Source organism: Hyla sarda, chromosome 6 (genome assembly GCF_029499605.1).
Source record: "Hyla sarda isolate aHylSar1 chromosome 6, aHylSar1.hap1, whole genome shotgun sequence".
Classification (NCBI taxonomy): domain Eukaryota; kingdom Metazoa; phylum Chordata; class Amphibia; order Anura; family Hylidae; genus Hyla; species Hyla sarda.
Window position 1 is genome coordinate 133,111,596 of NC_079194.1, and position 27,922 is coordinate 133,139,517.

General features: G+C 42.6%; 1 long non-coding RNA gene across 1 annotated transcript in view; it reads left to right on the top strand.

Annotated features, from left to right (window-relative positions):
• The first annotated feature begins 3,145 nt into the window (after positions 1-3,145).
• Positions 3,146-27,922, top strand: part of LOC130276126 (uncharacterized) — a 44,094-nt gene continuing 19,317 nt past the window's right edge. Inside the window, exon 1 of the long non-coding RNA XR_008845030.1 lies at positions 3,146-3,451. This is a non-coding gene — a long non-coding RNA (uncharacterized LOC130276126). The remainder of the gene's footprint in view (positions 3,452-27,922) is intronic.

Here is a 27,922-nt window from a genome sequence, read left to right on the forward strand (position 1 = left end):
TGTAGGGAATCTATGCTACGCTACCTAATGTGGGGAATATATGCTGCGCTACCTAATGTGGGGAATATATGCTACGCTACCTAATGTGGGGAAATTATGCTACGTTACCTAATGTGGGGAAACTATGCAATGCTACCTAATGTGGGGAATATATGCTACCTAATGTGGGGAATCTATGCTACCTAATGTGGGGGAACTGCTGCCTATCTAATGCAGATTAATGTGAGTTGCAGTGCAATTTTATGGCATATTACTTTTTTTTTGGGGGGGGGGGGCCCAGGCACATTCTTTGCACAGGGGCCCTCTGTTGTCTGTGTCCGCCCCTGGTGCCAGAACAATGGACCCCCCAACATGTGACCCCATTTTGGAAACTACACCCCTCACGTAATGTAATAAGGGGTACAGTGAACATTTACACCCCACAGGTGTCTGACAGATTTTTGGAACTGTGGTCCGTGAAAATGAAAAATTTAATTTTTCATTTGCTCAGCCCACTGTTCCAAAGATCTGTCAAATGCCAGTGGGGTGTTAATACTCACTGCACCCCTTATTAAATTCTGTGAGGGGTGTAGTTTCCAAAATGGGGTCACATGTGGGGGGGTCCACTGTTCTGGCACCACAGGGGGCTTTGTAAACGCACATGGCCCCTGACTACCATTCCAAATAAATTCATTCTTCAAAAGCTCAATGGCGCTTCTCCTCTTCTGAGCATTGTAGTTTGACCGCAGGGCATTTGACGTCCACACATGGGGTATTTCCATACTCAGAAGAAATGGGGTTACAAATTTTGGGGGTAATTTTCTCCTTTTACCCCTTGTAAAAATGTAAAATTTGGGGAAAAAACAGCATTTTTGTGAAAACATTTTTTTTTCATTTACACATCCAACTTTAACAAAAAGTTGTGAAATACCTGTGAGGTGTTAAGGCTCACTGTACCTCCTGTTACGTTCCTAGAGGGGTGTAGTTTCCAAAATAGTATGCCATGTGGGTATTTTTGCTGTTCTGGCACCATAGGGGCTTCCTAAATGCGACATGCCCCCAAAAAAACATTTCAGCAAAATTTGCTTTCTAAAAGCCAAATGTGACTCCTTCTCTTCTGAGCATTGTAGTTCGCCCGCAGAGCATTTTACGTCCTATCATGGGGTATTTCCATACTCAGAAGAGATGGGGTTACAAATTTTGGGGGGCATTTTCTCCCATTACCCTTTATAAAAATGGTAAATTTGGGTAAAAAAACTGCACTTTAGGGAAAAAAAAATTTTTCAAACAATTGTGGGGTATTAAGGCTCACTGGACCCCTTGTTACGTGCCTTGAGGGGTGTAGTTTCCAAAATGGTATGCCATGTGGGGGGTTTTCTGCTGTTCTGGCACCATAGGGGTTTCCTAAATGTGACATGCCCCCCAAAAACCATTTCAGAAAAACTCACTCTCCAAAATTCCACTGTCGCTCCTTCCCTTCTGAGCCCTCTACTGCGCCCGCCGAACACTTGACATACACATATGAGGTATTTCCTTACTCAAGAGAAATTGGGTTACAAAATTTTAGAGGATTTTTCTCCTTTTACCCCTTGTAAAAGTTCAAAAACTTGGTCTACAAGAACATGCGAGTGTAAAAAATGAAGATTTAGAATTTTCTCCTTCACTTTGCTGCTATTCCTGTGAAACACCTAAAGGGTTAACACACTTACTGAATGTCATTTTGAATACTTTGAGGGGTGCAGTTATTATAAAGGGGTCATTTGTGGGGTATTTCTAATAAAAAAGACCCTTCAAATACACTTCAAACCTGAACTGGTCCATGAAAAATTCAGATTTTGAAAATTTTGAGAAAAATTGGAAAATTGCTGCTGAACTTTGAAGCCCTCTGATGTCTTCCAAAAGTAAAAACATGGCAACTTTATGATGCAAACATAAAGTAGACATATTGTATATGTGAATCAATATATAATTTATTTGGAATGTTTATTTTCCTTACAAGCAGAGAGCTTCAAAGTTAGAAAAATGCAAAATTTTCAATTTTTTCATCAAATTTTGGAATTTTTCACTAAGAAATGATGCAAGTATCGACAAAATTTTACCACTAAGATAAAGTAGAATATGTCATGAAAAAACAATCTCAGAATCAGAATGAAAGGTAAAAGCATCCAAGAGTTATTAATGCTTAAAGGGGTACTCCGGTGGTCAACGTGTTTTTCCGTTTTTTACTTACCCTGTTTGTTTTGTTTCATTTCTATTCTTGTTGTTTAGCCTACTCTATTTCCATTCTTTGTTGTCTTTTTATCCCCTACTTTGTTTTCCTATCTTTGCTTCTATTTCCTGTTTCTTGCTGTGCTGAAAACTACAAATCCCAGCATGCCACATGCCTTGCTGGTTTGGGGCGGCTCCTTCTTTTTTAGTTTGTTTGTACCGCCCTTTACCCATCCTACTATTTTCCCGGGTCGACCACCTTATACACAGCACACTAATATAATCAGCCCTTGTTGGGATACACTGGCATACACACACAAAAGGGACTACAACTCCCAGCATGTGTCAATCAGGAGTCTTCAGTCTGTGGTATAACACCAGCATGCTGCATCTGTAGTCTCCTGGGAGTTGTAGTTCACCACACCTCTGTAGGGCATACACCAGTGTTTCCCAACCAGGGTGCCTTTGGGCATGCTAGGAGTTGTAGTTTTGCAACAGCTGGAGGCACACTGGTTGGGAAACACTGGTGTAACATGATGTGTATGCTGAATAGGCTAGAACAGTGTTTCCCAACCAGTGTACCTCCAGCTGTTGCAAATCTACAACTCCCAGCATGCCCAAAGTCTGTCAGGGCATGCTGGGAGTTGTAGTTTTGAAACAGCTGGAGGCACACTGGTTTGTAAACACTAGCATACACACACACACACACACACACAACAGGGACTACAACTCCCAGCATGTTCAGGAGTCCCCCCTCCCCCTACACATATAGGGGGAGATTTATCAAAACCTGTGCAGAGGAAAACTTGCCCAGTTGCCCATAGCAACCAATCAGCTTGCTGCTTTCATTTTTATGAAGGCCTGTGAAAAATGAAAGAAGCAATCTGATTGGTTGCTATGGGCAACTGGGCAAGTTTTCCTCTGCACAGGTTTTGATAAATCTCCCCTATGAGATTTATTCCCCTGCAGTCCATACATCCCCAGCCCGTGCACCTTGTCATCCTCCCCTTCAGATAACACTTATCTTCTCTGTGTTCCTTCTCCTGTGCAGACCTGCGTCCTTAGAATACAGAGCGGGGGGAGGGGAGGTGCTGTGTACTCAGCTGGATGAGATGAGGGGGCGTGGCTTATTCCTCTCATGCAGACAGAGGGAAAAAAAAAGAAGAAGAAAAAGCTGTGACATCTTGTCCACAACAGACTCAGAACTGTGGACAACAGTAAAAGAAAACCCTCTGAACTACAGAACTTCCTGCCCAACAAACAGGTAAGAAAACCACACACATGCTGCCAAAACATATAACACATGTATATTGCAAAAAAACTAAACTTACAAAGAAGATGCCATATAGTCAAAAAAATTTACCACCGGAGTACCCCTTTAAAGTGAAAGTGGTCAGATGTGCAAAAAACGCTCTGGTCCTAAGGTGTAAAATGGCCTGGTCCTTAAGGGGTTAAGGGGATCAGTTTGCACAATTTGACCTCTTGTTCCATTATAACTTTTTATCTATTGTTTTTGGTTCCCAGTTTGGTGTCTTATTATATCACTTAAATACAATGTGTTGCTGAAAAGTAGATTTTTCTCACTGTAATGCTCAAAAGGACATAGTTCCTTGCTGCCTGAGGAAGCTCTAAAGACCCCCCTTTGCCACAAGCTTCAGGTAATACCTACCACTCTCAATCGGTGAGGTTGCTAGGTCAGTAACTAGAACTATCCCAAGCAGGGAATAATTGGAATAGCCTCCTTTTACAGTGGGGCAAAAAAGTATTTAGTCAGCCACCAATTGTGGAAGTTCTCCCACTTAATAAGATGAGAGAGGCCTGTAATTTTCATCATAGGCATACCTCAACCATGAGAGACAAAATGAGAAAAAACTCCATAAAATCACATTGTCTGATTTTTAAAGAATTTCTTTGCAAATTATGGTGGAAAATAAGTATTTGGTCAATAACAAAAGCTCATCTCAATACTTTGTTATATACCATTTGTTGGCAATGACAGAGGTCAAATGTTTTCTGTATGTCTTCACAAGGTTTTCACACACTGTTGCTGGTATTTTGGCCCATTCCTCCATGCAGATCTCCTCTAGAGCAGTGATGTTTTGGGGCTGTCGCTGGACAACACAGATTTTCAACTCCCTCCAAAGGTTTTCTATAGGGTTGAGATCTGGAGAATGGCTAGGCCACTCCAGGATCTTGAAATGCTTCTTACAAAACCACTCCTCGATTGACTGGGTGGTATGCTTGGGATCATTGTCATGCTGAAAGACCCAGCCACGTTTCATCTTCAGTGCCCTTGCTAATGGAAGGAGGTTTTTACTCAAAATCTCACGATACATGGCCCCATTCATTCTTTCCTTTACAATGATGAGTCGTCTTGGTCCCTTAGCAGAAAAAACAGCCCCAAAGCATGATGTTTCCACCCCCATGCTTCACAGTAGTTATGGTGTTCTTTGGATGCAAGCCAGCATGCTTTCTCCTCCAAACACGACAAGTTGAGTTTTTACAAAAAAGTTCTACTTTGGTTTCATTTGACCATATGACATTCTCCCAATACTCTTCTGGATCATCCAAATGCTCTTTAGCAAACTTCAGATGGGCCCAGACATGTACTGGCTTAAAGGGAAAATTAAACAGATTTGCAAATTACTGATACAAAAAAAGCTTAATCCTTCCATTACTTATAAGCTGCTGAAGTTGAGTTGATCTTTTCTGTCTGACAACTGTGCTCTCTGCTCACACCTCAGTCTGTCTCAGAAACTCTCCAGAGTGGGAGCACTGTCCGGAGCAAACCTCTCCTGCTCTGGAGTTCCTGAGACAGACAGGTGTCAGCAGAGAGCACTGTTATCGGACAGAAAATAACAACTCAACTTCAGCATCTGATAAGTACTGGTAGGATTAAGATTTAATAGTAGTTTAAAAATCTGCTTAACTTTCTGGAGCCAGTTTATATAAAAAAAATAGTTTTTTACGGAAGTACCCCTTTAAGCAGGGGGACACGTCTGGCACTGCATGATTTGAGTCCCTGGCAGTGTAGTGTGTTACTGATGGTAGCCTTTGTTACTTTGGTCCCAGCTCTCTGCAGGTCATTCACTAGGTCCCCCTGTGTGGTTCTGGGATTTTTGCTCACCCTTCTTGTGATCATTTTGACACCACGGGATTAGATCTTGCATGGAGCCCCAGATCGAGGGAGATTATCAGTGGTCTTGTATGTCTTCCATTTTCTAATAATTGCTCCCACAGTTGATTTCTTCACACCAAGCTGCTTGCCTAATGCAGATTCAGTCTTCCCAGCCTGGTGAAGGTCTACAATTTTGTTTCTGGTGTCCTTCGACAGCTCTTTGGTCTTGGCCATAGTGAAGTTTGGAGTGTGACTGTTTGAGGTTGTGGACAGGTGTCTTTTATACTGATAACAAGTTCAAAAAAGTGCCATTAATACAAGTAAAGAGTGGAGGACAGAGGAGACTCTTAAAGAAGAAGTTACAAGTCTGTGAGAGACAGAAATCTTGCTTGTTTGTAGGTGACCAAATACTTATTTTCCACCATAATTTGCAAATAAATTCTATAAAAAATCAGACAATGTGATTTAATGGATTTTTTTTTCTCATGACGTCTATCATAGTTGAGGTATACCTATGATGAAAATTACAGACCTCTCTCATCTTTTTTAAGTGGGAGAATTTGCACAATTGGTGGCTGACCAAATACTTTTTTGCCCCACTGTATATGCCTTAGATGCAACCAGATTGGCTCAGCAAGTTGAACCACACCCAGGATCACAGAGGTGTCGTCCCAGCAACCAAAATAAACAACAGGGCTAGAAAGCATTAACCCTATGGGTTCTGGCAGAACCAGTCATAACACTATCTGTACAAGATGAAGTGATCATTGGTCACAAGACACTATTCAGCCTTTTTCTATATAGAAACTTCTGGAAAGTTTTAGGAAGGAGTTCCACAGGGGCCTATACTCAAAAAGCTAATGAGTAGTGCAAAGAAGTCTCCTAGTTTTTTTTCTGCAAGGTAGACTAGTTTAGTCAGAGTCTGGCTGAGGCCTGAGATGTGTCAGAGTGTATCTCTTAGGCTAAAGCCTGTTGCAAGCAGGGTAATCAAGACTGCACCAGAGAATCAGTACTGCTCCAGTTGTAAGAATCTTCTAACCTAAGACAGATCTAGGAAGGTCACTAGTATATTGATCACTATACTGTGTGGGGTTTAGAGGTTGTCCCCAAGGGTATCTCTAGTACATGCCATGAGGGCATCTTTCTTCAAGTATCCTGTTCCCAGCTCCAAGAAGGAGAATTAACTAGCTAGAAGTGGAGAAAAAAAACGAGCAATGACCCTTTTTCGAACAATTATTAACAGCAACCTCCAAATACTCCCAAGGGACTTCAATAGGCGCAGAGAGGATGAGGAGTTATAGATGTATAAGCGATATCATTTATTTGCAGAACAACGCGTTTCGACGCCAGGACGGGCGTCTTTCTCAAGTTCCTAAACTTGAGAAAGACGCCCGTCCTGGTGTCGAAACGCGTTGTTCTGCAAATAAATGATATCGCTGATACATCTATAACTCCTCATCCTCTCTGCACCTATTGAAGTCCCTTGGGAGTATTTGGAGGTTGCTGTTACCATTACACCTTTGTGGTGGCGGGACTGGCTGCATTTTGGAAACTCTCAACAGTGTTGTGCCTGGTACACTAGCACAACTTACCGGGTAAGCGCTTCCAGTAAACTACTGTGAAATTCCACTTGCCCGGTTAATGCACTATGGAGCGCTTCTCTTTCTTTTGTATTTGCGAACAATTATTAGTTAATGAGTTAGTGCTAGTGCTGTGTGGTTAAACATGTCACAAAAAGTTTTTTCAGCTTACTCCTTGTTCGCCTCCAGTTAACCAACCTATGTACGCCATCCAGTAAACCAACCCGCATACACCCTCCAGTAAAAAACCTATGTAGGCCCTCCAATAAACCAACCTATGTAGGCCCTCCAATAAACCAACCTATGTAGGCCCTCCAGTAAAACAACTTATGTATGATTGTATTATGTGTGCATGTAAGTATTATGTGTGTATATGTCTGATGTGTGTGTCTGTATGATAGATGTGCATATGAATGATAGGTGTGTGGGGGCTGCAACTATATACTGGGAACTTCAAGTTAATAAAGGGGGGCAACCATCTAGAATGGGACCTACCTACAGTGAGTAACCACTACTTATAGGAGGCTGCTACTGCCTACAGGGAGTAAATACTAACAGATATCTGCATGGGGATCTACCTACAGGCACTGGGGATGGTAGAATCATGATGGTCTAGGCCGGATGGAGAAGAAAAAGGAAAAGGGAATGACTCCAATCATAGATGACGTCACCTGATGTAACTGTATGTAATCACTTATATGGTCTGTAGAGCCGAGGCCACTACTATATGGTCACTGCTGTATGGGGGATATTTATCTGTGTACTGTGGATTTATTCAGTATCAGTATGGAAATATTATCCCGTCATTATATGGTGGTAATGGTATTGGCCATGTTGTGGCGGTATTATTTGTCCATTGTATAGTAGTATTATTGGCGATACCGGTCTGTGTATAGAGTTTTTTCAGTGATTCTGGTCTGTGTATAGTGGTTTTATTCAGTATCAGTATGGTAGTATTATCTCGTCACTATATGGTGGTAATGATAGTGGTCATGGTGTGGTGCAATTATTTTCCCCTTGTATTGTGGTGATAATGGTCTCTGTATAGGGCTTTTTATTCATATTATCCTGTCATTATATGGTGGTAATGGTCATAGTGTGGCGGTATTATCTGTCCCTTGTATAGTAGTGTAATTGCTGATAGTAGCCTGTGTACTGTGATGGTAGTGGTATTAATGGTGATATTGGTCTAACATATTATCCCCAATCCTTTGAATAGGAGATAAGATGTGTGCAGCAGACTACCCCTTTAAAGAGGCAGGGATTTTTCATTTTTGCACTTTAGTTTTTTCCTCCTAGCCTTCTAATGTTTTGAATTTCCGACCTACCCATATGGGGCTTTTTTTTTCCACCAACAATTGTACTTTGTAATGACTTCACTCGTTTTAGCACAAACTGTTAAAAATAGAATTTTGTGGGGCCAAATAAAAATAAAAAAAACTGCCACTGTTATTTTTACTGAAAAGTACACTGTGTAGAAACATACGCCCCTAAAAGTTTCACACAATAAAAATGAACATAGACCCCAGATGCCTAAAGGACACACTGCTTTAAAGAGGTACTCCGGAGGAAAACTATTTTTTCATATCAACTGGCTCCAGAAAGTAAAACAGATTTGTAAATTACTTCTAAAAATTCTAACCCTTCTAGTACTTATCATCTGCTGTATGCTCCAGAGGAAGTTGTGTAGTTCTTTCCAGTCTGACCACAGTGCTCTCTGCTGACACCACGGTCCGTATCAAGAACTGGCCAGAAAGAATAGGTTTGCTCTCAGGATTTGCTCCTACTCTGGACAGTTCCTGACATGGAACTCACACACAGCCGGCCTCCCACACTCCTGATAGATCCCTGTCTCCTGAATCCACTGCTTCCGGAAGGTACCTGTGCTTATAAGCCTAAAGCTTAATTTTGTAGCATAATGCAATATTGAATGGTTCCTCCCCTTTTGTGGCTTTGCCCCCTCTGTGACTCCTTCCCTTGCAAAGCCACACCCGGTTAGCATGCTATCCTCCCAGATTTCTGAGGCTTCCTACGCCTCTGATAATGTGTGTATGTATGACAGATGTGAGTATGTGTCACAGTTGTGTGTATGGATGATAGATATATGTATGACAGATGTGTGTATGTATGATCTTACATACATTCATCTATCATACATATTCACATATATCGTACAAGAATACAGGTAAGCCTAGGACAGCACAAAACTGGAGGAGGACTTGGGGGGTCTGGGGGGGGGGGGGTATAACAGAGGAGCCGGGAGAAAGACTTAGGGATCTGGGGGTTTAGAGGAGCCTGAAGGAGGAGGACAGTGCAGGGTGGGATTCAGCTGAACTGAGAAGAAAGTGTGTGACAGTTATATTCAGGGGGTGCAGTGTGTGGCAGTATAATATTCAGGAGATACAGTGTGGTAGTATTATATTCAGGGGGTACAGTGTGTGGCAGTATAATATTCAGGGGTATAGTGTGTGACAGTATATTCAGGGCCACAGTTTGTGGCAGTATTATATTCACGGGCAGGGGCGTAGCTAAAAAAGGTGAAAAATTGTCTTAGGCCCCCCTACCACCTGACAACCCCCTGCCACAATCCCGGACGACCCCTTACTCGGCCGCACAAAGATAACAGTGAACACAGCACTGATGAGACACAGTCAAGAGAATACAAAATTATATAAGTGACTAATAGTGTTGGTTGTGAATACTCACATTTTGAATTGTTATCGCGAATATTGCAAATTCACGAATTCGCAAATATTGTGAATATATTCGCTATATATTCGAAAATTTCGAATATTCGCTTTTTTCCCCCGCATATGCGCATATTTCATATGTGAATATTTGCATGTGCACATATTCGCATATGTGAACATTCGCATATTCCTTCATTTCACTTGTGGGCCAATTAGAATGATGCAAATACACTTGTCAGAGGTTATCAACAACATCCCTAGCAACCAATAGTAAAGTTGCTCTCCCCCTCACTGTTTTCTTCCTCGAATATGCAAATATTCACATATGCGAATATAACGAATACGCAAAATTTGCGAATATAGGACGAATATTCTTCTATATATTCGCAAAATGTGGCAAATTCGAATATGATCAATGCCGCTCATCACTAGTGACTAACAGGCAGGGCCAGAAAGACAAAACAGGCATTGAAGAAAAAGCAGCCCACTTTTCTGGTGAGGGTCCAACTGCTGGGACCCCCACCGATCACCCAATCATCAATCAGCTGTTGTAAAGCTATAACTCCCATCATGTCTGGAGAGCCTCAGGCATTATAGGAGTTGTAGTTTTGCAACAGCTGGAAGGCCACATATTAGGGTACAGCATCACCCATCATCACTGTGGAACTTACAAGTGACTCCAGCTCTAATCAGGAGAAAACACAATGATATGAATGATCGGAGTTACATCTTCTCTGTTGTCTTTTCTTTTCTTCTCCATCTAGTCCAGATGTCAGGACGTCTTCCATCTTCTCTGCAGAGTCTGACTCCTGGACATCATAGGCTCCTCACTTTGTCAGTAGATCCTCATTCTCTATATGAAGACAATAGTCATTATTATTCTGCTAAATACAGTACCCCTGAATATAATACTGCCACCCACTGTACCCCTTGAATATAACACTGCCACCCACTGCACCCCCTGAATGTAAAACTACTATCCACTGTACCTCCTGCATAAAATACTGCCACCCACTGTAGCCCTGAATATAATACTGCCACCTACTGTACCCCCTGAATATAATACTGCCACTTACTGTTCCCCCTGAATATAATACTGCCACACATTGTACCCCTGAATATAATACTGGCACACACCATACCCTCTGAATATAATCCTGCCACACTGTGCCCCTGAATATTAACCCTCAGAAATAACCATGCTATACGCTGTATCCTCCCACACATCATACATACATCCTTCTAGCTTACACACATCTCCACACACCATACATACATCTTGCTTACACACATCTATCATTCATACACACACATAATTCATACATACATCATACATACAGTACATACATTCATCATTCATACACACGCCAACTCCGGACCCCCCCCCCCCCCCCAACACATGCATAATACATACATCCTTCTAGCTTAGACACATCTCCACACATCATACATACATCTTGCTTACACACATCTATCATTCATACACACACATAATTCATACATACATCATACATACAGTACATACACGCATCATTCATACACACGCCAACTCCGGACCCCCCCCCCAACACATGCATAATACATACACATCATACATAAACACATATCATACATACATCCGCCGCCTCCAGATCCCTCTGCATAATTAATCTCTGCACATCATACACACATCCTTCTAGCTTACACATATCTCATACATATACATCTATCTCATACATATACATATGTGATAGCCTGGAGGATGTAGGGTATGGGGAGTGTAGCTGTGCAGTTATTAAAGGATGCTTGCTAACCCTTGCTATTTGTGACGCAAGGGTGAGGGCTCCTCAATAATGCTTTTCCTACCGCCACCCTTCCCAAGAGCGATAGGGAGGTAGATAATAACAGATTGTCCACAACCGGAGAGTTTTCTGAAACAGTATTAACTTTCACTGAAGGTTTTCTGCACGCTTCAATAATATTACAGTCTCTAAGCATAACTACATAACTTTCATTGGAGATTGATAAAGGTTGGGACGTTAGCATTTAGAGTCTTTTAGTACTATGCATTGTTCCACTGGATTTATGGGTTAGTTGCGGTCCAGTAGTCACGCTAGCATTAGCGGGGATTTAGATTTGAACTCACGGTTTTGGTTCCGCTGAGGCCGGTAGGTTTTTGAGGCCTAGCGTGTCTTTGAAAGTTGCGTAGCACTGTCCTGTTAGTCCGGCATCCACGAGAGCAGCAACCCAAGAGAGCGATAATTGGACACAGCTCTCTTATATGGGCAGGGGCTGGACTAACGCTAATTGGTCCATACTGATGTCAATCACCATTACAGAGATTTGTGGGTAACACGTTATCCAAGGACCTCTTAAGGTCCAACAACATACCATAGAGGTTGCTAGCATGGTCACATGACCGAAGGTCCTGCGACGCTGAACAAGGTAAGTACTATACATTACTATAGAATATATATATATATCATTATTTAATATATACATTTATTATTATTAAAGATAGACTTGAGGAGAGGCGACTAGGGGCTGTCCCACCTGAGGAACCCTACCTGAACGTAGTTACTCTGACTTTGGGGACCTCTACACTAGGTATGGTATGCAATACGGTACCGGGACACCACACACATATCTCATACATATATATATACATATACATCATGCTTACACACATCTATCATTTATACACACACATCATTCATAAATCATACAGTACATACACACACATCATTCATACACACATACACACGCTGCCTCGGGACCCCCCCCCCCCCCCACTCACACATGCATAATACATACACATCATACATACACATATATCATACATAAACACATATCATACATACACATGCCGCCTCCAGATGCCCCCACATAATACATGTCCACACATCATACATACATCCCTCTAGCTTACACACATCATACATACATACATCTTGCTTACACTACATCTATTATTCATACACACACATCATTCATACACACACATCATTCATATATCATACATACAGTACATACACACACATCATTCATACACATGCCGCCTCCAGACCCCAAATCTCCCCCCCCTCCGCTCCTCCGGACCCCAAATCTCATATCAAACACCCCAAACCCCCCTCCTCTGGACCCCAAATCTCATATCACCCCCACTCATCCGGACCCTAAATCTCATAAAGCCAGCCACAGCGAAATAACCCTTTCCTCCTCCGGACCCCAAATCTCATATACCACCCCCTGGACCCCAAATCATATGACCTCCCCGCACCCCCCTTCCTCCAGACCCCAAATCTCCCCCAACCAGCTACCACTCCCTCCCCCCCCCCCCCCCCCCGGCTCCACTACCTCCTCACCTGCAGCCGCCATTATGATTAGCACCGAGGACTGCTGGTGTCCGGGTCCAGGCAGAAGCAGCGCTGCGCTCACAGCTAGGGAGCACAGTGCCGCAGTGCGTCCATTGCTGCAGGCATTAGGAGCCTGCGTGCATGCTAGAGTGTTGTTGAGGCTAGCACTGGAGGGAGGGGGGTGTTGAGGCTAGCGCTGAAGGGAGGGGGGTGTTGAGGCAAGCACCGAGTGCTGCAGGTCTGAGGGCCTGACCTGCGGCTGTTGTATATTGTCATGGCAGGGAGGCCCTGCGGTCCCCCTGTGCTATGGGGTCCGGTCGCAATGGCGACCTTTGCAACCTCTATAGCTGTGCCACTGTTCACAAGGTACAGTGTGTGGAAGTTTAACATTTAGGAGGTACAGTGTGTGGCAGTATTATATTCAGGGGGTACAGTGTGTGGCCGTATTATATTATGGGGGTACAGTGTGTGGCCATATTCAGGGGTACAGTGTGTGACAGTATTATATTAAGTGGTTCAATATCTGGCAGGGTTATAATGATTATTGTCTTCATATAGAGGATTAAGATCTGCTGACAAAGTGAGGAACCAAAATGCGGGCATCAGACTCTGCGGAGAAGATGTAGCTGAAAGAAGACCTGGCATCTGGACCAGATGTAGAAGAAAAGGAAAGACAACACAGAAGACGTCACTCAGGTCAGTAATATTATTGCGTATTCCCCTGACCGTCCCATCACTTCTGCAGTCATGATGGGTGAAACTGTACCCCAATCTGTGGCTCACCAGCTGTTACCATAGTACAACTCCCTTAATGCCAAAGGTTCTCCAGACATGATGGGAGTTGTAGCTTTGCAACAGCGGGAGAGCCACTTTACCCGGGTGAACAGTGAGGGTCCCAGCAGTCTAACCCCTACAAAAAAATTGTCTGCTTTTTTTTAATTGCCCAGGCCTATTTCTGGTCCCAATCTGGCCCTGGCGCTTGGGAAGTATGTGTGTGTGGGAGGGGGGGGGGGGGGGGGGGGATTAGGGCGGTTTTTCACATCTATTCCCCTGCATGTACCTACCTACCACCCATGCAAATTGTGTGTACTGCCATTGACTAAAGCCTGGTATTTGTTTTCTCAGTTAAACTTTGCTGTGGTTTTGTACAATTTTATGTGATTTTATTGTGTCTGCTATGTGTATAATATAATAAAGATTGAGATTTTCTTTGTACATCCATGTGTCCATGGATTTTCTGATTGGAATAACATATTTGTAATTGGAAATTCACTTGCCTAAATATATTTTTGGAATTTGGTGGTTAATTGTGTTACCATGTGAAAACTATGGGAGGGGGGGGGATATCTTTTTTTCCTTTAGCTGTGCCACATTTGCTTAACATGTGGCACACACTTAAAGCATTACATATTCAGATATTTAGCACCTGATTTAGGGTCTTGTTAGCCCAACTTTCTGGCCCACAAAAGTGTAGCAGTGAATACCAATTTAACCTGATATTAAATAATATGCTATTTTTTATTTATTTTTTGGCTGCGGGACAAACATGCCCCAAATTTTCATAAGCCATGCCCCACTTCTAAAAATCTGCTGCTAAAAAAGCTATTAGTGGCGCTAATAAAACAGCACTGATTACACAAGTCTTTGAATATTTTCCCCTTACCCCTATCTTGAAGTAAAAGCATTCTGCTGTTTGCCAAGAAAATTGTTAAACGAAAACTGTCAGCCTTTTCACCCACACTAAACCCAATACACTGGGTTATAGTGCGGGTGAATAGGAGTCCAACAAGGGGTCACTAAATATTAGAGATGAGCGAAGTTAAAGTGATTCGATTCGTAACAAACTTCTCGGCTCGGCAGTTGATGACTTTTCCTGCATAAATTAGTTAAGCTTTCAGGTGCTCCGGTGGGCTGGAAGAGGTGGATACAGTCCTAGGAGACTCTCTCATAGGACTGTATCCGCCTTTTCCAGCCCACCGGAGCACCTGAAAGCTGAACTAATTTATGCAGGAAAAGTCATCAACTGCCGTGCCGAGAAGTTCGTGAAAAATCTAATTACTGTAAATTCGCTTATCTCTACTAACCATGTAACTTACAGGTAGAGGACTGTTGTGTTTCCTTTCCAGCACTAGAAGTGTTAACACATCCGGCTTAAAGTTCTATTACTGGTTGTACATAAAGTATTAAGATGCTGCTGACCTACATTTTACGCTCCCTGGAAATTGAAGTAGAATATTATTTTACACGGTATTAGTACCTGTTTAGTCAGTTATATTGCAGTGATTTGGTTTATGGAAGGAAACAAGCACAGGAGGTTTACAATGCATCATAAATCACAGCCTGGGATTAGATTTTGGGAACAGTGAATGTGAGTGGAGCTTTATAGGAATCGGAACAAAAAAGATTCTGAGCAAACTCAGAAATGCTGCAGAAATTCATTAATTCCATACAGACATGAACCAAATCCAAAAGAATCTCTGCAGGATCCTGAATACACAAAACACCAGAGACGGTAAAAAAAATAAACAAGAAAATAAAACAACATCTTGTGCATACCAAGACTATAGAGTTTTTACGATTGGTATTCAATCACAGATCCCCATAGATAAGAGAACTGGTAGGCTTTAACAGCTCACCTGTCAGAAATATTAATGCATAAATCAGTAGTACTAGTGTGGTGGCCCAGTACGGGAGTTGTTACCCCGTACCCTTGCTGCCCTGTCAGGCAGCCTCCCTGCAGTGTAACTTGCTCCCCCCTGCATCTGTTCTACTGTAATTGTATATTATCCCCTATGTTATATATAGAGATGAGCAAATCGAAGCTGACAAATCTGAATTTGTTACGAATTTCATGAAAAATTAGATTTGCAACAAATGTGAATATCGCTGCGATTCTATTGCGCGAATCGCTTCATTAAACTCCATTTAGTGCACTCCAGGCTCCAGGGCATCATAAATGATGGATCCACATGTTAGGACAAGGGGCAAGGAACTCTGGGAAGGCCGGAAGGCAAGGCGGGAACACCGGTAGGCGGTATGACCCTGAATCACATGCAGCATGCAGCCTATCAGCACCCAGTCACCCCTGTGATGTCACAGCCCTATATAATCGGCAGCCATATTCTGGCTAGTCACTTCATTCATTACATTACAGAGAGATAGGACAGACAGCCTGTATGTGTGTGTTACACAGAAAAGCTTTTTCCAGCAGCGTTTCACCTCTTAGTCACATGAGCAATGAACAGAGAGCAGTGTTTTTTTCACTGACAAGGATTTTTACTGCTGCCATTAACCTCCCAGTCACTTTCTACAGCATTGTAATACAGAGAGAGGCAGAGAGCCGTGTGTTGCCTCATACATTTCAACAAGGTGCCTCAACTTCATAAACCTTAGCAGAGGAGGCAGGAATAATTTTTCAGTGCAATTCTGTGTCTTTGTTCCACAACAAATCCTCTGCTGGTTATACTAGTCTGTAGACGGTATAATACCCAGCAGTCCATTTCTAATAGTCTTTGACAGAGTGCAATTTTGGGTTAAGTACACAGCTTTTGTGTGCTGCAGCACTGTTGTATACTGCTGTCATAGTGCAAAAATATGTTTTTTAAGTGCATTTTTCTGCCCTCTTTGTTCCACAACAAATGGTCTGCTGGTTATACTAGTCTGTAGACAGTATAATACATACCCAGCAGTCCATTCCTAATAATCTGTGAGAGAGTGCAATTTTGGGTTTAGTACACAGCGACTGTGTGCTGCAGCACTGTTGTGTACTGCTGGTGTTGTGCAAAAATACATATTTTTAAGCGTACTGTAGCGCATTTTTCTGCCCTTATAAGTGCATACCACATACCTACATCTAAGTAGTGTACTATTTTGCACCTGTTCATCTGTCAAGGGCCTAGATAATGTGAAAGTCCAGGCAAAAGTAATCACCAGCTGGTGTTTTACTCAAATATGTTTTTTCATCATACTGTAGCACATTTTTGGGGCCTCATAAGTGCATACAACATACCTACATCCAGGGCCGGTTTTAGCCCAGGGCCTTTGCGTGGCCCTGGGCAAAATCAAAAGTGGGGCCCCAAAAGTCGTAATAGTGCACTAACCAGATTTGCACATTTTTGGTCATTTCAAAATACCATAAAAGAAATCTAAAAAGCAATTGAAAAGTCCCATCCAAAAAAAAAAAAAAAAATGATACCAATAAAAACTACAAATCACGGCGCAAAAAATACGTCCCCATATACAGAAAAATAAGAGTTGTAGGGATCAGAATAGTACAATTTTATATTTTTGTATAGTTCCCTCACATTAGGTTGGCAGCATAATTCCCCCACATTAGGATGGCAGCATAGTTCCCCCAGATTAGGTTGGCAGTATAGTTCCCCCACATTAGGTTGTCAGTATAGGTCCCCCCACATTAGGTTGTCAGTATAGTTCCCCCACATTAGGTTGTCAGTATAGTTCCCCCACATTAGGCTGGCAGTATAGGTCCCCCACATTAGGCTGGCAGTATAGGTCCCCCACATTAGGTTGTCAGTATGGTCCCCCCATATTAGGTTGTCAGTATAGTTCCCCCCACATTAGGTTGTCAGTATAGTTCCCCCACATTAGGTTGTCAGTGTAGTTCCCCCACATTAGGCTATAGTTCCCCCACATTAGGTGGTAGTTCCCCCACATTAGGCTGGCAGTATAGTTCCCCCACATTAGGTTGGCAGTATAGTTCCCCCACATTAGGTTGTTGTTCCCCCACATTATATTGACAGCACAGTTCCCCCACATTAGGCTGGCAGCATAAGTCCCCCCACATTAGATTGTAGTTCCCCCACATTAGGTTGTCAGTACAGGTCCCCCACATTAGGTTGTCAGTATAATTTCCCCACATTAGGTTGTCAGTATAGTTCCCCCACATTAGGCTCACAGTATAGATCCCCCACATTAGGCTGGCAGTATAGGTCCCCCCCCCACATTAGGTTGGCAGTATCGTTTCCCCCACATTAGGTTGTTAGTATAGTTCCCCCCCCACATTAGGTTGTCAGTATAGTTCCCCCACATTAGGTTGTCAGTATAGTTCCCTCATATTAGGCTGTAGTTCCCCCACATTAGGTTGTAGTTCCCCCACATTAGGCTGGCAGTATAGTTCCCCCCACATTAGGTTGGCAGTATAGTTCCCCCACATTAGGTTGTAGTTCCCCCACATTAGATTGGCAGCACAGTTCCCCCACATTAGACTGGCAGTATAAGTCCCCCCCACATTAAGTTGTAGTTCCCCCAAATTCGGTTGGCAGTGTAGTTCCCCCACATTAGGTTGTAGTCCCCCCACATTAGGTTGGTAGAATAGTTCCCCCACATTAGGTTGGAAGAATAGTTCCCTCACATTAGGTTCAGTATAGTTCCCCGCACATTAGGTGCAGTTTAGTTCCCCCACATTAGGTGCAGTATAGTTCCCCACATTAGGTGCAGTATAGTTCCAACACATATTAGGTGCAGTATAGTTCCCCCACATTAGGTGCAGTATAGTTCCCCCTCATTAGGTGCAGTACAGTTCCCCCACATTTGGTGCAGTATAGTTCCCCCACATTAGGTGCAGTATAGTTCCCTCACTTTAGGTGCAGTATATTCCCCCACATTTGGTGCAGTATAGTTCCCCCACATTAGATGCAGTATAGTTCCCTCACTTTAGGTGCAGTATATTCCCCCATATTAGGTACATTATAGTTCCCCACAATAGGTTGTAGTTCCCCCAAATTAGATGCAGTATAGTTCCCCCACATTAGGTGCAGTATAGTTCCCCCACATTAGGTGCAGTATAGTTCCCCCACATTAGGTGCAGTACAGTTCCCTCACATAAGGTGCAGTGTTTTTAAAGTTAACACAGGGCCACAGAAAGGTAACCGGGAGCAGGACCTGAACCAGCAGGTGGTGACATACCTTGACATTACCATGCCATCGCACCTTGAAAATCCGCTGGACTTCTGGGCAGCCAAACTTGATTTGTCACCGCAACTAGCAAAGTTTGCCTTGGAAAAGCTGTTCTGCCCGACCAGTAGTGTGCCATCAGAGCGGGTGTTTAGTGCGGCGGGGGAAAAATAGTAACCTTAAGGAGACCTCGTCTGTCCACGAAAAATGTGTAGAGACTGACCTTTGTGAAGATGAATCAGGCATGGATCAGCCAGGATTTCCACCCACCAATGCCTGATGTATCAGAGTATATTGACCATGGTGCCACACCAACACTTCACAAATATGAATAGTACAAAAAGTTTTTTAGGTGCTACTCCCCAGTTACAGATATTCCTCACTAGAGATGAGCGAACTTACAGTAAATTCGATTCGTTACGAACTTCTCGGCTCGGCAGTTGATGACTTTTCCTGCATAAATTAGTTCAGCTTTCAGGTGCTCCGGTGGGCTGGAAAAGGTGGATACAGTCCTAGGAGACTCTTTCCTAGGAATGTATCCACCTTTTCCAGCCCACCGGAGCACCTGAAGACTGAACTAATTTACGCAGGATAAGTCATCAACTGCCGAGCCGAGAAGTTCGTGACGAATCGAATTTACTGTAAGTTCGCTCATCTCTATTCCTCACCATCAGGCAACAGGTAAGTATTGTAGATATGCATTAGCTTAGATATGCATTTTCTTAGAATAAAATATATGTACTCAAAATTTTTTTAAATCAAACAAAAGGAAAGGTGTGCAAAAAAACACCATGTGCCACCTACACCACCAAGTATTGATGCGATGCAAAGACCTCTAAAAGGTGGAAGGGAACAACGTATGGTCCATTGTAAAGGGGGGAGGTAAAAAGTTCACCTGTAAGGCCCTACTCTCGCATTATTAATTCCCTTCTTTTCTAGTGTTACTCGCCCTAAAAAGGGTAGCCCCACACAGGAACCTCTTCCTATTTCCCCCTACAAACACTGCCAATTCCCAGGGTTTTTAGGTGGAAATAGAGAGAGTATCCTGTGTGGAGCCGCCCTTTTTACGATAAGGAACACTTGCCAAGAAGGGAATTAATAGGGCGAGAGTAGGGCCTTACAGGGGAAGTTTTTACCCCCACCCGCTACAATGGGCAATACGTTGTTCCCTTCCACCTTTTCAAAGAAAGTGTCACTCGTCTTAAAAAGAGTGGCCCCACACAGGAACCAATCCTTATTTCCACCTAAAAACCCTGGAAAATGGCAGTGTTTGTAGGTGGAAGTAGGGAGAGGTTCCTGTGTGGGCCACCCTTTTTAGGGCGAGTAACACTTACCAAGAAGGGAATTAATAATGCGAGAGTAGGACCTTACAGGGGAAGTGTACCCTCACCAGTTACACCTCGACCATACATTGTTCCCTTCCACCTTTTAGAAGTCTTTGCATCGTATCAATACTTGTTGGTGTAGGTGGCACATGGTGTTTTTTGCACACCTTTCCTTTTGCTTAATTAAAAAAAAAATTGGGTCCATATATTTTATCCTAAGCATATTATTAAAAGTTAGGTTTTACGTAATGCATATCCTCAATACTTACTTGTGCACACTAACACTTTTACAAACGAGACCATTTTCTTCTGCCTACTAGTGTTGAGTGGCATAGGCCATATTCAAATTCGTGAATATTTGCGAATATATGGACGAATATTCGTCATATATTCGCGAATATTCGCATATTCGTAATATTCTGGTTTTATTTTCGCATATGCGAAAATTTGCGGATGCGAAAATTAACATATGCGAAAATTAGCATATACCAAAATTAGTATAAGTGAAAATTCGCATGTGTGAAAATTAGCATATGCAAATTTTCGCATATGCGAAATTCGCACACCAGTCTCACACAGTAGTATTAGAGCCTTCTTTACACCACACAAGCTGGAAGCAGAGAGGGATGATCACTGTGATGTGTACTGTGAAAAAAAAAAAAATAAATAAACAATATTCGTAATTACGAATATATAGTGCTATATTCGCGAATATTAGCGAATTCGCAAATATGCGATATTCGCGAATAAAATTTGCATTGCGAATATTCGCGAGCAACACTACTGCCTACTTGCCTCAGCTACTATTCTGATCCTTCCACCCACCTAATGCCACACATCTGATGCCAAGTTCTCCTTTTTTCACCCACTTTCATCACCTGGTACTTGTATTGCCAACCACCGCACCACTCTGTCACCCAATCACTTTTAGGACTCCCGATGCTGCTGCTGCCACCTCCAGGCTGTCTCATTCTGCCACCATAAGTTCTCCTCATGCTGATGCCAGCTCCAAGCGGTCTCATAGCCACCATATTTTCTCCTCATGCTGCCACCACCTCCGCGCTCTGTCATTCAGACACTATGTGGTCTCCTCATGCTGCCGAAAACTCCAGGCTGTGACATTCAGTCACAATATGTTCTCCTCATGCTGCTGCAAACTCCAGGCTGTGTCATTCAGCCACTATATGTTCTCCTCATGCTGCCACCACCTCTACGCCATAGGCTGACTGACTGGCCGGTCCGATCGGACGTCGTCCGAGGGCTCGGCCGGGATAAGGGCCCGCCACTGCTACTGAGGATCCGAGACACTCGCCCCAGATCCCCAGCAGACAGCGCTTCCTTCTCCGGTATGTGCGATACACGCACATGCAGGAGAAGGTGTCCCCTCTGAGCCGCATCTGCAGCTTACACAGTGGAGATGTGACCTCCACCCCCACGCAGCACGCAGTACAGACGCCAATAATGTCACTCATCGGCGCCTGTACTGTGGAGGGGAGAAGAAACGGGCCCCTGCTGGTGAGGAGATTGGTGCATGGGACATCAGGTGAGCATAATTTTTTTACATTTTTCAACCTATGAGGAAGGGGGGGGGGTAACTCTGCCTATAACTATGGGGAAGAGGGGGCGGGTAACTCTGCCTATACCTATGGGGAAAGGGGGGGGTAACTATGTCTATACTTATGGGGAAGAGGGGGGGTAACTCTGCCTATACCTATGGGGATCTGAGGTAGATGGAAGAAAAAGCAGGGATCTGATGGCGCGTGCCGCAATGATGCTCGGAGATCCAGTTAGGATAAAGGTTCTTTTTTATTGCCAAATATTAGACGCGTTTCGAGGTTCCTACCTCTTTCTCAATAAAACATAAGCTTCTAACATACTTAACAAACAGGTGCTATTTAAAAGGAAAAAAGCCCGCGAGTGTAACCGGACCGCCCCGTGTGAACAGCGCTGTTCAGTGACAAATACATGTGGTTGTGAAATAAGTCAGCCCCATGCACTTAACCACGCTGGTCTATTACACTGTATAGTGCCAGTGACGGTGTGCGCATGCGCGCTGCCCATACGAACTGTCTGAGTCCCATTCGTGTCGACGGTGCGCATGCGCCGATTCACACCGGTGGAGACCAGACTTAGCGCACACAAGAATAGGCTACATACCTTGTCCCCCAGGCAAAACAAGAATGCCAGACAGGACACGCCATCGATGGGCACAAGTAAGCTGGCGTCCCTACAATTTTATTATTAATATCATTATTATTTTTATATATTTTTTTATTTTTATTTATCATTATTATTATTTTCTTTTGGATATGTATGCATGCATCCATCAACTAGGCTTGTCTAGTTTATTTGATTTTTATACAAAACTTTTAATATGTATTGATTATATGTCCACACTTATTTCACAACTGCATTTATTTGTTTACATTTTGTGTTTACATGATCGGAGTGTGCCGGCCACGTCACTGAACAGAGCTGTTCACATGGGGCGGTCCGGTTACACTCGCATGCTTTTTTTCCTTTTAAATAGCACCTGTTTGTTAAGTATGTTAGAAGCCTATGTTTTATTGAGAAAGAGGTAGGAACCTCGAAACGCGTCTAATATTTGGCAATAAAAAAGAACCTTTATCCTAACTGGATCTCTGAGCATCATTGCGGCACGCGCCATCAGATCCCAGCTTTTTCTTCCATCTACCTGATGTCCTAGATCAGCAAGGGAGTCCCCCTTCTGATTCCCGGAAGGCAGCTCCGTAAAATCACTGAAAAGTGCTTCATGGTGGTTGTGTCTGGCACACAACCCCGCTAGGTGAGCAGACACCTGTAGCGGTGCGCACATCTACACTCATTAACCAATTTCTATGAACATACTACTCTCAGAGGAAGCTCTGCTCTCTCCTTTTTTTCATATCTAGTTTTCATTTACCATCGGACCCTACAGAAAGAGGCTTCCGACCGGGTGATTAGAACTACAAATCCAAGCAACTCTTGGATGAAGTTTAATCTATATCAACCCAGAGAGCATTTGAGCACGCCGGCTACATATTTACAAAACTTCGCCCCTGACATTCCAGTCAGGAGAGAAAAATAAAGACTACGAGTGATTGGCAACACCACATCACATTTATCTGTATACAGATATATTGACATTTTCACCAAATATACACTGCAGATTGATGAACATTGTGACTAACAGTACACCTATTGTGGTAATTGCACTGTATAAATCTTTGTTCTAGCTACGTATGCATGTATATATATGTATACATGTGTTACATTGATTAATTTTTTGTGACACTCACTGGATATTTCATCCCTTCTGGTTTAGGTTATATTTGCTAGGGTTTATCCACTGTATTGATTTAGGTGGATTATCTGTAACACTGTCACACTTTATACAGTGCACAACATACACCACTCATATTTTTGTAAAATTTTGATCTTTGCTGCGCGCTTCAGCGTCCTTACCTCCCATTACTTCTATACATCTAGCGCACACTACCGGTTCTGACGTGCACAGTCATGGATTATTGCATCAACCGTTTGAGTGAAAGAGAAAAACTTATTGAACAATCACTCAAACATATGTTCAACACACAAAACGTCACCAATACCAATATAGAACCGGAGAATGCTATACCCACAATCGATCTCCCACAGACTTTCCTAAACCTGGAAAGACTCCTCAAGAGTGAAATTCAACATCATTTGGATCTTAAATTCATGAGTATATATATACAAGAAAACATTGTCCCCAGAGGCCTGCGACTCCGCCCAGAGGCAGCATTTAAGAATGACAATTTATTTGTCAAAAAATGGGAAGACCAGATGCATGAGTTTTCCCTAAAAATGCAAACTCTATGTGAAAAAAGAGAAGAACTCTGCACAGACCTAGATGTAAAAATCACGGAATTGACAAATACCTTTAACATGCACAGGGATAATCGGGACTTCACACGGATGGACAAGCTCCTGACAATCAGGATTCTTAACCAGGAAAAGGATACCCTTGAGAAAAAAAAACAGAAACTGAATAGGGATAGAAATGACTATCTCACAGAAGATATTAAATTCTGGAAGATGGTGAAAACTGAAGAACCAGAAGAATCAGACAACATGTCAACTGGGATACAGAATAATATCCCTAGAACACCAGGAAAACAGAGAAACACTCCCAAGATCTCAAAAAGAAAAAATACACCCAATAGACACTCTAAGTACAAAGGTCACATCAAATAACAAAATGAACGCTTTTTTTTCTCAACAGTAACTGTAGAAAACCTATAGAACAACCCAACACAGGAGAAACTACACAGAGAAATAATGATAGAAGAAAAAACAGGTTTACAGACATTGGAACAACCAACTTGGAAATAACAGCAGATATTCAGGACCAAAGCAATATGGAAGAGAATATGCTAAAAGAATACCCCCTCCTAAGCAAGAAACTACTCTCCACCCATGGCACCCCGGGAAGAATGAAGGAAGCAACCCCCTCTAAACAATGCATGCAGAATAAGGTCATATCCCCTGAGACCCAGGAGGTCTCTGCTACCCAGTACCTCAATTATGCAGTTGGGATACTGGAGGAAGAATCACAAGACGAACCACAAGATTTTGAGACCCTAATACAGCAAGCACGGGAATTATCCTCGTTGGCATTGCCACCCACATCATTTGGAGAAAAAAATCAAGAAGTATCTCTCAACAATACTACATGTCAGGATAAAGAAATAGTAACCGGGGTAACTAATCTAGGAGAACCACCACAAAGGGCCTCCCAGGAAAAAGAAGGGAACAGTGAAGAACCTATTACACCAAGCAGTGTAAATAGAAGTTTACCAGCTTTTTTAGAATTACCCAAAATCCTTACCCCCACTCCGGTATACCAAGGCAGGACCGAGACCCTCACCACACTAATTACAGAATACTACAGTCCAGCAAGGATGAAAAGGAAACTATCAGAAGAAGGACAAAAAAAGGATGTCGGGGGAAAGGAAAGAAATGAGCACGAGATTCAACGGAAAAAGAACAAGAAACTTCGATAAAAATATTTAATCTCTCCAGCCACATTGTCTGTTACAGAAAGAGAAGTCCTAAACAAAGGACTATCTTTCTGTCCTACCAAAAAGATAGATGAATTTAAATTATTTGTGGATATAAACAACTTTATTAGGAAACTCACATTGAGTAGACACTTTTCCCTAATCGAGAATAGGAATTCCGAACCAATCTGCAACATCAAGGAGAAAGAAACACATCTACTCGATCCACCAGCCCTATCTAGTGGATTGAAACCAAAATCATCTTTTTACCCGACTCACTACAAAGGAGAGTTCATCGAGACCTTCTATGCCCTAGTGGCAGATGAGTTTCCGAACTATAAATAATAAATGTAATATTACACATAACCTCACAAAAAAACAAAAAGATGCCATGAAAGGACTAGCGGAGAATACGAACATCATTATCCGGAATGCGGACAAAGGAGGGGGAATAGTCATTCAGGACCGCCCCACTTACCTCACGGAAGCATTTAACATTATATTGGACTCCAATTATTATAGAGAACTTACCACAGATCCTACCACCGTGTTTTTAAGAAAATACCATGATCTAGTGGACAAGGCCCATGAACAGGGAGTTCTAGATAAAAAAGAACGAGACTTCTTAAAAATAAAGAACCCCCGCACTCCAGTATTCTGTCATTTACCCAAACTGCATAAGGATCCAGTGAATCCCCCAGGACATCCAATTATCTCCGGGGTAAATTCTAGCACAAGCAATTTGTCCAATTACATCGACATCATGTTATAGAAGTATGTAACCAAGCTTCCATCTTATCTAAAAGACACACCCACCCTCATAGGACTCCTGGAACCGATAACATGGGAACAGAATTACAAATGGGCCACATTGGACGTGTCCGCCCTTTATTCGAATATCCCACACCAAGGATTGGAAGTGATAACATCTGTGCTGTCGAAGGACAGTTCTATGCCACCGGAACAAAATATCTCCTTCATCCTTTCACACAATTACTTTGAATTTGAACAGAGGATGTTCCTACAGACCACCGGAACCGCGATGGGGACGCGTTTCGCACCTTCGTTCGCGAACCTCTACATGGGAGAGTTTGAAGAAAAATACATATATATGGAACACGGATCGAGCAGAAACATAATATTCTATAGGAGATACATGGATGATTTGGTATTTTTTTGGAATGGAACAGAGGAATAATTCCATCAATTCACTAATCACCTTAACTGCAACAATTACAACCTGAAACTCACAGGCACTTGCAGACCAGACAAGATTGAATATCTGGACCTCGTACTCACATCAGAAAGATCCAAAATCACTAACAAAGTTTACTTTAAAACAGTAGACTGTAACAGCTTGTTGGATTTCACCAGCTGCCAGTTCCGCAAATGGAAAGAGAGTGTACCGTACAGACAGTTTTACAGGGTAAGTCGGAACTGCACGAAAGAAGCAGACTTCAAAAGCCAAAGTAAGGTAATAGAAAAAAGACTTCAGGAGAAGGGGTACCCCAAGAAGATTGTAAAAACGGCCTATCAAAAAGCACTAACCTCTCGAACTAATGGTGTTTTACACAAAAAAGGAAGGAAGAAGGAGACATATTTCAGGTTCAATTTTATTACAGATTACTCTGCGGGTTTTAAGACCATTGGGACTATCATTCGAGACCATTGGAAGATCCTTCAACATGACCCTATCTTGAGGAAAATCATTCCAGAAAAACCTGGGTTCACGTACAGAAGGGCACCGACAATCCAGAATAAAATTGCTCCCAGTAAGCTAAAAAAAGAAGAAAAAAGGGGACGTGAACAGGAGCCCTGAACTTATTGGAGGCTGTTTCAAGTGTAAGAACAAATCATGTAAGTTATGTGCAAACATGAAAGACAAAACAACATCCTTTTCTAGCAATTAAATAGGTGAAACATTTCCTTTTAAAACACGTATCGACTGTGGTTCTACATAAGTCATCTACCTTATAGAATGTACCTGCCAACTGCAATATAATGGCCGTACATAACAAACCCTTAGAAATAGATTTAATGGACACAGGTACAACGTTATTCACAAATACAGAGGTCCCTCAAGTTACAATATTAATTGGTTCCAGGACGACCATTGTATGTTGAAACCATTGTATGTTGAGACCAGAACTCTATGGAAACCTGGTAATTGGTTCTAAAGGCACCAAAATGTCATCCAAAAATAGGAAAAAGTGAAGATTAAAGAAAAATAAGTAGATAACTAATACAGATAAAGCAAATCCTTACATATAAAAGTAAGAAAGATCTGCTGGGAACTGTAAATCATTGTCTATGTCAGTGTTTCCCAAGCAGGGAGCCTCCAGCTGTTGCAAAACTACAACTCCCAGCATGCCCGGACAGCCTTTGTAGTTTTGACACAGCTGGTGACACCCTGCTTGGAAAACACTGGTCTATGTAGAGGACAGGAGCTTCTTCGGGGTCCTGTACAGTACACGCAGTACTGCAACATGGAGTAAAGTAACATGGAGTCGCCCTTACCTGGTGTCCAATGAGCAGGTAACCCTGGTACAGGTAAAGTGTACAGAACATGTAATACCTTCCTGTACTGTAGGAGGCGCTACCAGACATCAGTCAGTGCATACGCTTCAGTAATACAGGGGTTTTACCAGTGAATGCCCATTCTGATTGGTCAGTTCTTCCGGCCATTGACACGTTTCACAGATCTGGACTGTCCATAACATTGTATGTTGAGT